The following is a 13,773-nucleotide window of genomic DNA, read 5'->3' as shown; positions in this document are numbered from 1 at the left end:
TACTACTGCATGGCAGCAGCCCCAAAAAGGAGAGAATCGTCCTCTAAATATGTTGTCAATTCTGTGCATCTGTGGTGTCCATCCCTGTAAATGTTAGATATTAATATGAAATTTCTCTTGTAAACCTGTATTTATGTATAAAATTGTAACCTACAGGGATAGAAATCATCAGTTGTAATATCATTCCCCGTCAAAGCAATGGGAGAATCGATAATCATCATCAACTGTAATAGAGTAGTGATAAACTATTCACTTCATCTACATTTTGCCCACCTTTGTATCCTTTGTTTTCTAGATGCTGTTCGAAATCGTAGAAATACAAACTTCAATGCTCCTGGTAAGTGAGACTTCAATCTGTGAAAAATACCATGGTTTGTGAAACACATATCGGAATTTGGAGGGTCTGGATGGAGATATAATACATTTCCAATTAGAATCCATGTAAATTAATATAGTGTAGTCACACTGCAAAACAACCACTGAAATATTTGGCAAAACTGAAAGTTTTTCTCTTTCATACTGGTCTAGTTTCTCATTTTTCATCCCCTTTCCTCACAGCTAGAATTGAATTTTCCATTTCAAAATCTGCAATTACCACTTTTTCATGAAAGCAGAAACACAGAATAAGGGATTTTAAAATTCTGATCCTGGGAGAGTTTAGATTGGGGGAGAGGTGGAGTACTGAGGAGAGGAGAGGGGAGATAGCATCTCTGGAAGGGACAGGGACAAGATGGACTGGTATTTGTAGGATGATGAGCAGGGGAAGGAGAGAAGAAGGAGGAGGCAAAGGAGATGTTACTGCATTGCATGATTCTGATTCAAGGAAGTGGCAGGTGCAATTGTTTCCTTACCTGGCAACTTTTCCGTTTGGAGGTCTGCACAGGTTCTGATGATGGATTATATGCAACATGCAGCTACCACATGATATAGTAACACCCTGAGAACCATAGAATCATAGAATATCAGGGTTTCAAGGAACCTCAGGAGGTCATCTCATCCAACCCCTTGCTCAAAGCAGGACCAACCCCCAACTAAATCATCCCAGCCAGGGATTTGTCAAGCCTGACCTTAAAAACCTTTAAGGAAGGAGATTCCACCACCTCCCTAGGTGCTTCATCACCTATTTGTGACTACTCCTGTTGTGTATTTGGTTGTCGTGGTAATAGAATCTTGTTGTTGCTATGGCAACTGAGTTAGATTATTAGGGGACAGCCCAGCCAGTTTTGGCTGGTTCTTGTTTAGTTCAGTGTGTGGCAATAAGTGGCTGGTTGCAAGGTTTATAGCTCTCTGTGTCTCCAGTGATTTCTTCCTAAAACTGCTACACCCAAGGATATAACAACATGGCGACATGGTGGGATGTCTGTGCTGCCCCAGCAACAGAAGGAAGTAGATGTCAAGGTCCAGAAAAACCTTTTTGCTGCTGGAAGGGCATGAGAACTGGCTTGTTTGCACTGACTGTGGAAACTGAAATTTAAACCATGGCTGCACTTACAGGGCTACTGGAACCTTTTGAGGAGACTATAGTGCAATGGCACATATATACTGAGTGTTTTGAGCTTTTTGTTATTGCAAATGACATTACAGAAGAAAAGAAGGTGCCAATATTCTTAAGTTTTGTAGGGGCTAAGACCTACTCCCTGCTATGCAGTTTACTACACCGTGTTAAGCCAGAGACCAAATCTTACAGTGACACTGTGGACATCCTGTGGTCCCATTTTTCTCCAAAACCATTGGTAATTGCTGAAAGATATAGGTTCAACAAAAGAGCCCAGATAGTAGACGAAACAGTTGTACAATTTGTAGCAACTTTGAGAACGCTTGCAGAACACTGTGAATTTAAGGAGATACTAAATGACGCCCTACGTGCAGGTTAGTGTGTGGCCTGCACAGTGAAGCTATATGGAAGTGCCTATTGATAGAGGTTCAGCTTACTTTACAGAAGGCTGCTGACATTGCGGTCTCTATGGAACTGGCAACAAAGGAGGCGCAATCCAACGGTGTATCCCTTAGGGTGCATAAGGTGTCACAAGAACCTACCCACAAAACTCTGGGGAGTCAGGAATGTTACCAGAATGCTGGTGTAAGGACCTGGTGTGTCGACACTGTGGCAAAAAGGGACACATCAAGTGTGCCTGTAAACAAAAGAAAAAGAGGCCTGTGGTCTCGCCGACCAAAAAGGGAAATCTGCATACCCTAGAGCAGACCCAGGATGACCAAGGAGACATCTCATCACAAGAAGAGCCACTCCACGTTTTGTCTTTGGCAGTGGACTCACATGAATACTGGGTAACCCCGTTGTTGGACGGCAAACATATATGCATGGAACTGGACACTGGTGCAGCCGTCTTGCTGGTTTCTGAGACTGTATATAAAGAAAAGCTACAGCATCTTCCTCTGAAAGCAACAAAAAGAGTTCTGAAGACATATACGGGAGATGCTGTGCCCATATTGGGCACTACTGATGTTAAGGTGGAGCTCAATGGACAGGCTGCTAAATTGCCACTGTTTGTGGTGAGAGGTAATTATCCAGCCTTAATGGGTAGTTCATGGCTTAGGAAGATCCAGCTGAACTGGGCAGAAGTGCACTGAATGACTAAAGAAGAAACCAGTCTGCCTGCTATACTAAGGAAACATGCTGCTGTTTTTGGAGACGATCTGGGAAGTATGAAGGGAATCACTGTGACATTGAACATTAAACCTGACAGGTTTCAGAGTAGCAACCGTGTTAGTCTGTATCCGCAAAAAGAACAGGAGTACTTGTGGCACCTTAGAGACTAACAAATTTATTAGAGCATAAGCTTTCATGGGCTACAACCCACTTCTTCGGATGCATCCGAAGAAGTGGGTTTTAACCCACGAAAGCTTATGCTCTAATAAATTTGTTAGTCTCTAAGATGCCACAAGTACTCCTAAACCTGACAGTCAACCAAAATATCTGAAAGCCAGAACTGTGCCATATGCCATCAGGCCAAAAGTTGAAGTGGACCTGGAGTGCCTGGTCACAAATGGAGTCCTAATACCAGTTACCCATAGCCCATGGGCAACTCCTATTGTTCAAATAGTGAAGATAGATGGCTCCCTCTGGATTTGCGGTGATTTTAAAGTCACTGTCAACCCACTGTTGTGTGCAGAGCAATACCCGCTTCCCCGCATCGATGACCTCTTTGCAGGCCTGGCTGGGGGACAAAAGTTCAGTAAGATTGATCTGAGTCAAGTGTATTTACAGATGCACATCAATGAAAAGTCCCAAAACTATTGTGACACATAAGGGGCTTTATCGATACTGTCGCCTACCCTTCGGAATAACGTCTGCTCCCGCCCTGTTCCAGAGGGCTATGGACCAGATCTTGTTGGCTTGCCAGGAGTCCAGTGCTATCTGGATGACATCCTGGTCACTGGAAGGAATGAGGAGGATCACCTAAAGAATTTAGAGGCTACCCTACAAAAACTGGAAGAGTATGGCCTACGAGTCCACAAAGACAAGTGTGAATTCTTCCAGCCCTCTGTTGAATATTTGGGACACATCATTGATGCTACAGGTCTTCGTAAGACCCCTGCAAAAGTTAAGGCTATTGTGAAGGCTCCCCCTCCTTGAAATGTTAGCCAGCTTTGCTTATTTCTAGGACTATTGAACTATTATGGAAAGTTCATCTCACAGTTAGCCACACTGCTAAAACCACTTCACGAACTCCTTGGGCAGAACAAGGCCTGGAAGTGGACTGAGGCCTGTGATGTTGCATTTAACAAAGCTAAGGATGCATTGCTAAATTCTGAAGTTCTGACGCACTTTGATCCATCCTTACCCCTACAGTTGGCCTGTGATGCACCCCCTTATGGAGTGGGTGCAGTCGTGTCACACATTATGCCTTCGGGAGAAGAGAAGGCTATTGATTTTGCTTCACGCACTCTAAGCAAAGCAGAAATTAACTATGTCAAAATTGAATGTGAGGCATTGGGAATAGTTTTCGGAATTCGGAAGTTTCATCAGTACCTGTTCGGACAGAAGTTTACTCTTCTCACAGACCATCGACCACTGACTTCAATTTTTGGACCCCACACAGGCATTCCCCCATTATCTGCTAGTCGTATTCAACGTTGGGCGTTGTTGCTTTCCGCGCACACCTATGAAATCAAATATCAGAAATCCACTCTGCATGGCAATGCGGATGGTCTCTCAAGGCTGCCTTTGCCAGTCAAACATCAATATATTGCCCAGAAGGAAATCTTTTACTTTGAACAGGTAGAGAATACACCCATCCCCGCTACTCAGGTAAAGATGGCAACTTGAGTTGACACAGTATTGTCCCAAGTTATGGACCTGGTGATGCATGGAACGGACCTCTCCGGTCTCACCTGACCTTGTTACCTACATGTCCAGGAGGACGGAGTTATCAATCCAATCTGGTTGTTTGTTGTGGGGGAGATGTGTCATTATCCCATCACCATTGAGATCACAGATATTAGAACAGCTCCATTCCGGTCACTGTGGAATAGTGCGCATGAAGGAAATTGTGCGAAGCTATTTTTGGTGGCCTGTATTGGACAGTGCTATTGAAGAGAAGGCAAGAGCTTGTCTGTCATGTCAGGGTGTGAGGAATGCACCCCAGTGGGCACTCCTACACCCATGGGACTGGCCTGAAAACCCGTGGCAACATATTCACGTTGACTTCACTAGCCCACTTGAAGGAAGCATGTTCTTGGTGGTGGTAGATGCCCATTCTAAATGACCAGAAGTCTCTATAATGCAGTCCACTACTGCAGAGAGTACTATCCAAAAACTACAAGGACTCTTTAGTCGGTTCGGTCTGCCAGAACAACTTGTGAGTGACAATGGACCGCAAGTATCAGGGGGTAGCCGTGTTAGTCTGTATCTACAAAACCAACAAGGAGTCTGGTGGCACCTTAAAGACTAACAGATTTATTTGGGCATAAGCTTTCGTGAGTAAAAACCTCACTTCTTCGGATGCACCGCAGTTCGTCTCTCAGGAGTTTCAAAAGTTTATGAAGGCAAATGGGATACACCACATCACTTCAGCACCATATCATCCATACACCAATGGATTAGCTGAAAGATTTGTGCAGACAATGAAACAAGCTTTGAAATTGACAAGGGAACAATTATCCATTCAAAAGTGTTACTGGCCCTATCTGTGGCTACTCCCTCCTCCACTTCATTGGACATGGGCCTTCCTCCATTTCTGAGGGGCACTCAGCACCAAATGTAACCAAAGTCCCTAATGGAGTAAAGACCTGTGTGTAGAACATAATTTCTACAGCAGAGCTGTAGCCAAAGCAGAGGTAGGCCTGGACCCCACTTCTGCTTTTTGGGCCTGACTTAGGCCAGACACAGTCTAGGCTTGTATTACAACCGTGAGATACTAATGCATGGCAGCAGCCCCGAAAAGGAGAGAACCGTCCTCTAAATATGTTGTAAATACTGTGCATCTGTGGTGTCCATCCCTGTAAATGTTAGATAGTGATGTGAAATTTCTCTTGTAAACCTGTATTTTCTGTATAAAATTATAATCTACTGGGATAGAAATTATCAGTTGTAATAGTATCGGGGGTAGCCGTGTTAGTCTGTATCTACAAAAACAACAAGGAGTCAGGTGGCACCTTAAAGACTAACAGATTTATTTGGGCATAAGCTTTCGTGGGTAAAAACTTCACTTCTTCAGATGCATAGAGTGAAAGTTACAGATGCAGGCATTATATACTGACACATGGAGAGAAGGGAGTTACTTCAGAAGTGGAGAACCAGTGTTGACAGGGCCAATTCAATCAGGGTGGATGTAGTCCACTCCCAATAATAGATGAGGAGGTGTCAATTCCAGGAGAGGAAAAGCTGCTTCTGTAATAAGCCAGCGACTCCCAGTCCCTATTCAAACCCAGATTAATGGTGTTAAATTTGTAAATGAATTTTAGTTCTGCTGTTTCTCTTTGAAGTCTGTTTCTGAAGTTTTTTTGTTCAATAATAGTGACTTTTAAATCTGTAATAGAATGACCAGGGAGATTGAAGTGTTCACTTACTGGCTTTTGTATGTTACCATTCCTGATGTCTGATTTGTGTCCATTTATTCTTTTGCGGAGGGACTGTCCGGTTTGGCCAATGTACATGGCAGAGGGGCATTGCTGGCACATGATGGCATATATAACATTAGTAGATGTGCAGGTGAATGAGCCCTTGATGGTGTGGCTGATGTGGTTGGGTCCTCTGATGGTGTCGCCAGAGTAGATATGGGGACAGAGTAGGCAACGAGGTTTGCTACAGGGATTGGTTCCTGGGTTGGTGTTTCTGTGATGTGGTGTGTAGTTGCTGGTCAGTATTTGCTTCAGGTTGGGGGGTTGTCTGTAAGCGAGGACTGGCCTGCCTCCCAAGGTCTGTGAGAGTGAGGGATCATTTTCCAGGATAGGTTGTAGATCGTGGATAATGCGCTGGAGAGGTTTTAGCTGGGGGCTGTATGTGATGGCCAGTGGTGTTCTGTTATTGTCCTTGTTGGACCTGTCCTGTAGTAGGTGATTTCTGGGTACCCGTCTTGCTCTGTCAATCTGTTTCCTCACTTCCCCAGGTGGGTATTGTAGTTTTAAGAATGCTTGATAAAGATCTTGTAGGTGTTTGTCTCTGTCTGAGGGGTTGGAGCAAATTCGGTTGTATTTTAGGGCTTGGCTGTATACAATGGATCGCATGATGTGTCTTGGATGGAAGCTGGAGGCATGTAGGTACGTATAACGGTCAGTAGGTTTCCGGTATAGGGTGGTGTTTATGTGACCATCACTTATTTTCACTGTAGTGTCCAGGAAGTGGATCTCTTGTGTGGACTTGTCCAGGCTGAGGTTGATGGTGGGGTGGAAATAACAATAACAGAACACCACTGGAGCAAATACTCACCAGCAACTACACACCACACCACAGAAACACCAACCCAGGAACTAATCCCTGTAGCAAACCTCGTTGCCTACTCTGTCCCCATATCTACTCTGGCAACACCATCAGAGGACCCAACCACATCAGCCACACCATCAAGGGCTCATTCACCTGCACATCTACTAATGTTATATATGCCATCATGTGCCAGCAATGCCCCTCTGCCATGTACATTGGCCAAACCGGACAGTCCCTCCGCAAAAGAATAAATGGACACAAATCGGACATCAGGAATGGTAACATACAAAGCCAGTAAGTGAACACTTCAATCTCCCTGGTCATTCTATTACAGATTTAAAAGTCACTATTATTGAACAAAAAACTTCAGAAACAGACTTCAAAGAGAAACAGCAGAACTAAAATTCATTTGCAAATTTAACACCATTAATCTGGGCTTGAATAGGGACTGGGAGTGGCTGGCTCATTACAGAAGGAGCTTTCCTCTCCTGGAATTGACACCTCCTCATCTATTATTGGGAGTGGACTACATCCACCCTGATTGAATTGACCCTGTCAACACTGGTTCTCCACTTGCGAAGTAACTCCCTTCTCCTCATGTGTCAGTATATAATGCCTGCATCTGTAACTTTCACTCTATGCATCTGAAGAAGTGAAGTTTTTACCCACGAAAGCTTATGCCCAAATAAATCTGTTAGTCTTTAAGGTGCCACCTGACTCCTTGTTGTTTTTATCAGTTGTAATATCACTCACCCATCAAAGCAATGGGAGAATCCATCATCATCATCAACTTTAATACAGTAGTGATAAACTATGCACTTCATCTACATTTTGCCGACCTTCCTATCCTTTGTTTTCTAGATCCTGTTCCAAATCTTATAAATGCAAATTCCAGTGCTCCTGGTAAGTGAGACTTCAATCTGTGAAAAATACCATGGGTTGTGCAAATATATCAATATTTGGAGGGTCTGGATGACGATATAATACATTTCCTATTAGAATTCATTTAAATTAATACAGTGTAGTCACACTGCCAAACGATATTGCACTGCATACTGAAATATTTGGCAAAACTGAAAGTTTTTATTTTTCATACTGGTCTAGTTTCTCATTTTTCATCCCCTCTCCTCACAGCTAGAATTGAATTTTCTATTTCAAAATCTGCAATTATGACTTTTTCATGAAAGCAGAAACATAGAATAAGGGATTTTAAAATTCTGATCCTGGGAGAGTTTAGATTGGGGGAGAGGCGGAGTACTGAGGAGAGGAGAGGGGAGATGGCGTTTTTGGAAGGGACAGGGACAAGATGGACTGTTATTTGGAGGATGATAAAAAGGGGGAGGATGGAAGAAGAAGGAAGAAAAGGAGATCTTACTGTATTGCATGACTCTGACTCATGGAAGTGGCAGGTGCAATTGTTTCCTTACCTGGCACCTTTTCTGTATGGAGGTCTGCACAGGTTCTGACGATGGATTATATTCAACATGTAGGTACAACATGATATAGTAACACTCTGAGAACCAGGCCTGAGTAGGGGAAAGAAGCCATCCCCTGCTGGTGGAGGAGCAATGGTAGGTGCTGGACTGGGGTGGAGATGGCAAATACCAGCAGCTCCCCCAAGAGAAGCAGTGGCAGGAGTGGGTGAGCTCAGCAGAGACCCCTTCTCTTTGATAGGGAGCATGTATTGTCTGCCTGGGAAGAAGGGGGTGTCCTTAAGGATAGAAAGAAGGGTTTTTATTTTATTTTATTGTTCCTGTCCTCAGGCTGCTGAGAACTGTCTCTCCACCTGTTCCCAATCTGACCTTGTCACATGTGACATATGTTGTAGTTTTTGTATCATTAACAGGAAGTCCTTTTTCTAAGGTGAGCTACAAAGGGACAAAATAGGGGTTTTTCACTTTTTAGCTTTTTCATGATGGAGAAAGTGGGTTGGAAATGGCTTGTTTTTTTTTCTTTTCCTTTCGTCTACTTATTTTGTATATTAAAATTCTGCCCTGTCGAGGCTGGAAGACTCAGTTGTGTGTGGCGAACCAGTGAAATAGCTACATCACAAAAGATAAGAAAGCACAAACTGAGGGTGGGTCCATCCTGACTGCTCTGTCAGAGGAAGTGGGTCCCATGTAGGGAGGGGAGCATCTGCAGAGAGTGGCAGAGGAAATGAGAAAGGAGGTGCGAGAATGGGGGTTCTCCCACTGCCTGAAAGGAAGGGGAAAGACACACTCAGGAGTAGGTTTGTGATGTGGTGGCAATTGGGGAGTCGGGATGAAGTCTAAGCAGGTACTTTGGCCTTTGAACCAACTCATGCACATGTTAATGGCCAAAAATACAGCCTGCACTGCAGTTGTGAGTTGTGGTTGGGTACACCAGCCACCCCAGCTTCCAAGGTTTTGGAGATGAGGACCACAGCCTCAGGCCTACCCAAAAAAATAAATAAATAAATTAATGGAGATATCCTATCTCCTAGAACTGGAAGGGACCTTGAAAGGTCATCGAGTCCAGCCCCCTGCCTTCACTAGCAGGACCAAGTACTGATTTTGCCCCAGATCCCTAAGTGGCCCCCGCAAGGATTGAACTCACAACCCTGGGTTTAGCAGGCCAATGCTCAACCACTGAGCTATCCCCTCCCATCCACCCAGCAGCAGGAGAAGAAGGAACAGCAAAGTAGCAATTGCCACCAATGAGCCATGGCCTATTCTCCAAAGAACAAGACCGGGTGCTGTTGGTGTTGAGTTTTCTGTGTGTGTGGACAACTGAGGAGCTCAGAAGCACAAGGAGGAGAGAAGGGCCTTTTGAGATCAACATGTGGTCCTGGAGGAGAGGGAGCGGGAAGTTACCCAGCAGGAGAAGGACCTAATTTCTATGAGCAGGCCTTCTTCTGCTGGCAGAAGGGAGTTAAGGCTGCCCCTCCTCCATCCCCCTGAAACTTTTCTCTTAAAAATAATAATAAAATTATACGTTAAGATGGCTGTTTGGGGAAGTGCTCAGGAGGAGGGATTTCTTCAGCCCTGTGTTTCCCTACCATTGTTTTCTCTCTGGTTTCATTGGGGGAGACTGAGAGCACTTCATTTAAGGGAGTTTTCAAACAACAAACAACATTACTTTCCGCAGCCCTCTCCCCTTTGGGCTGCTGTTGGGGTCTTTCTCCAAGCCCACACTGTGTTACTGGCCATATCTGTGGCTACTCCCTCCTCCACTTCATTGGACATGGGCCTTCCTCCATTTCTGTTTTCTGAGGGGCACACAGCACGAAATGTAAGCAAAGTCCCCAGTGGAGTAAAGACCTATGTGTGGAACAGGCATTTCTAAGGCAGAGCTCTAGCCAATGCAGAGGTAGGCCTGGACCCCACTTCTGCTTTTTGGTCATGACTTGTGCCACACACAGTCCAGGCTAGTGTTACAACAGTGAGCTACTACTGCATGGCAGCAGCCCCGAAAAGGAGAGAACTGTCCTCTAAATACGTTGTAAATTCTGTGCATCTGTGGTGTCCATCCCTGTAAATGTTAGATATTGATGTGAAATTTCTCTTGTAAACCTGTATTGTCTGTATAAAATTGTAATCCACTGGGATAGAAATCATCAGTTGCAATAATACTCACCCGGGAGTTATCATCAGTTATAATACAGTAGTGATAAACTATGCACTTCATCTACATTTTGCCGACCTTCCTATCCTTTGTTTTCTAGATCCTGTTCCAAATCCTACAAATGCAAATTCCAGTGCTCCTGGTAAGTGAGACTTAAATCTGTGAAAAATACCATGGGTTGTGCAAACATATCAATATTTGGAGGGTCTGGATGACGATATAATACATTTCCTATTAGAATCCATTTAAATTAATACAGTGTAGTCACACTGCAAAATGATATTGCACTGCATACTGAAATATTTGGCAAAACTGAAAGTTTTTATTTTTCATACTGGTCTAGTTTCTCATTTTTCATCCCCTCTCCTCACAGCTAGAATTGAATTTTCCATTTCAAAATCTGCAATTATGACTTTTTCATGAAAGCAGAAACATAGAATAAGGGATTTTAAAATTCTGATCCTGGGAGAGTTTAGATTGGGGGAGAGGTGGAGTACTGAGGAGAGGAGAGGGGAGATAGCGTCTCTGGAAGGGACAGGGACAAGATGGACTGGTATTTGGAGGATGATGAAAAGGGGGAGGAGAGAAGAAGGAGGAGGCAAAGGAGATGTTACTGCATTGCATGATTCTGACTCATGGAAGTGGCAGGTGCAGTTGTTTCCTTACCTGGCACCTTTTCCGTTTGGAGGTCTGCACAGGTTCTGATGATGGATTATATGCAACATGCAGCTACCACATAATATAGTAACACCCTGAGCACCATGTTTAAATTCGGGAGAGAGTCCATCTCCGGCTGGAGGAGGAGCAGTGGTAGGCACTGGATTGGGGTGGAGATGGCATGTACCAGCAGCTCCCCCAAGAGAAGCAGTGGCAGGAGTGGGAGGAGTGGGTGTGCTCAGCAGAGACCCCTTCTCTTTGATAGGGAGCATGTATTTTCTGCCATGCAGCACCACAGCATCCATGCCTCAGCCCACAGAGTGTGATGATGTGGAGAGGGATGCCGTCACGGGTGACAGGTGGTCCCTGCTGGAAGTAGGGGGTGTCCTTAAGTATAGAGATGAGGGGTTTTATTTTATTTTATTTTATTTTATTTTATTCTTCCTGTCCCTAAGCTGCTGAGAACTGTCTCTCCAGCTGTTCCCAATCTGACCTTGTCACATGTGGTATACGTTGTCGTTTTTGAATCATTAATAGGAATTCATTTTTCTAAGGTGAGCTACCAGGGGACAAAGTAGGGCTTGTTCTCTTTTTACCTTTTCCATTATGGAGAAAGTACATTTGAAATGGCTTGTTTTTTTCTTTTCCTTTCTTCTGCTTATTTTTTATATTAAAACTCTTTCCTGTCTAGGCTGGAAGACTCAGTTGTGCGTGGCGAACTAGTGAAATAGCTATATCACAAAAAATGATAAAGCACACACTGAGTTGAGAGGGAAAGGGATTTTTTTAGATTTTTTATAACTGTGTTTTTTAACACCCGTTACTTAATTCATTAGCTAGCATATTTTAAAGGACACTTTTTAAGATGGTTCAATGATACAGTTATGCCACTTTGAAAGTATCAGCTGTTATTCTTATTCTAAAGCTTCTGGTCCTGTGAGCACTTTTAACTTTATTACCATGCGTAGTCCCATTGAAATCAAGTGAAGTTAAGCAGATCCTACAAACACTTCTGCATGTGCTTAACTTCAGCTGTTTTCAATAGGAATACTCATAGTAATAAAGTTAAACATGCTCGCAGGACCAGGGGCTTCAGAATGACAGCTGATATTTTCCTAGTAGCCTAATAGTATCTTTGGATGGACATAAGTTTCACTGATAAAAACTTTGCTGCTGTAAGGGCTGTCGTGTAGAAATAGCCTAAGCCAGATGGAATCGTTTCTTTTAAAAAATGTTTGTGCTGCTCTATAAGGTGATGTTAAAGCTTCCGGTCTGGTGTGAATCAGGGACTAAGCCTTGGTTTTCACTATGAATTATTTCCCTTTTCTCCAGAAAAGAAGAAAAGTTTCTCCATGTCGTTTTTCTATTTTGCATCAAACAAAATCACAGAAATAACTCTAATGTGAACTGTCTGAGCAATTTTTTTATATCTGAAATAGGAATATATTTCCAACAATATAGTACAGTAACTGGAATTTGTAATAATGCTTGGATGATACTTCTTCTACCACAGACTGGATGCAGACACTAAATTTTATAGTAGCTGGCCTTACTTTCATCACATCTGCCATCATCCTGTTTAACCAATGCAGACGGGAACGTCGTGGTAAGAATTTGTACTTTAAAAACTATTGAGTTATAGTATATTTTGAATGGATTTGGGATATGAGTGGAAATTTTGTCTTAAAATTGTTACAGTTGCTGAGTTCTCATATTGCAATAATGACAAATGGATTTGGCATATTAAACGCCAAAGACATTGTTTTAACCGTCCTTCTTCTTCAATTGGCCTCTGCATATTTTCACTTGTAGGATCAAGGCACCTGTGCCAGGAGATACCATAATGTTCTGGAGGGCAGCATCTCTTGGGTTTGCTCACCCTTCTCTCCCCTCCCCTCCCAGAGTACTTGGAGGGTGTAAAAAGGAAGCAGCCCCAACCAGCCTTCAGTTCCTTTCTACCATGGAAAGTGCAATGAGCTTGATTCAATCGCACACAGAATCCACAATACTTCTCTCATCGGCTTTATTTCTTTCAGCCCTTGGGAGGCAAATGTTATTTATAGTAGATCAATGGTCACTTGGTTTGATTTCCTATAGGAAAGGAAGAGAAAAGGAGATGCCTGTGACAGTGTACCCCATAAGGCTTTATGGGGGGGGGGGGGGTTTCTTATAAATGTATGTATGACATAACTGGAATATGTTTTGTGCTGCCTGTGCCATGTAACATATCTCCGTAAAGGTTATGGTCTACTATATCTATTCATCCTATTTGTAATATATATCATTTTCTACTTGAGGTTAAGAATATGGGCTGTATACTTGCTTGGTTTCTAAGTAAGCTTTGGGAGGCATTTGGTCAGATTCTTTAGGAAGGAATTCGCAAGGTTAAGTACCTGATCAGGAAGCACTTGGGGAACAATGCATCTTGGAATGCTCCAATCCACTTAAGAAGTCTTCCTGGAGACATACAAGATACCAAGTGGACAATGGCTTCGGCCTGTAAAGACTGAGTCATGCAGGGACATGTGACTTGCCCAGGTGACTCCAGAACTCCATCTTGGAGCTGGACTTTGCATAGAAGGGAGGAGGGGGGTCTCCACCCACAAGAGAGAGTCTATTTAAACCCGTGGGAGACCCCTCCATTTTGT

At 43.5% G+C, this 13,773-nt stretch overlaps 1 pseudogene; it reads left to right on the top strand.

The window, feature by feature from the left end:
* The first annotated feature begins 2,061 nt into the window (after positions 1-2,061).
* Positions 2,062-5,202, top strand: LOC135892896 (uncharacterized protein K02A2.6-like; annotated as a pseudogene).
* Positions 5,203-13,773: the final 8,571 nt, after the last annotated feature.

The sequence above is a fragment of the Emys orbicularis genome, chromosome 21 (genome assembly GCF_028017835.1).
Source record: "Emys orbicularis isolate rEmyOrb1 chromosome 21, rEmyOrb1.hap1, whole genome shotgun sequence".
Classification (NCBI taxonomy): domain Eukaryota; kingdom Metazoa; phylum Chordata; order Testudines; family Emydidae; genus Emys; species Emys orbicularis.
The sequence above is the reverse complement of the archived record's forward strand: the minus strand, read 5'-3'. Positions and strand labels throughout refer to the sequence as shown.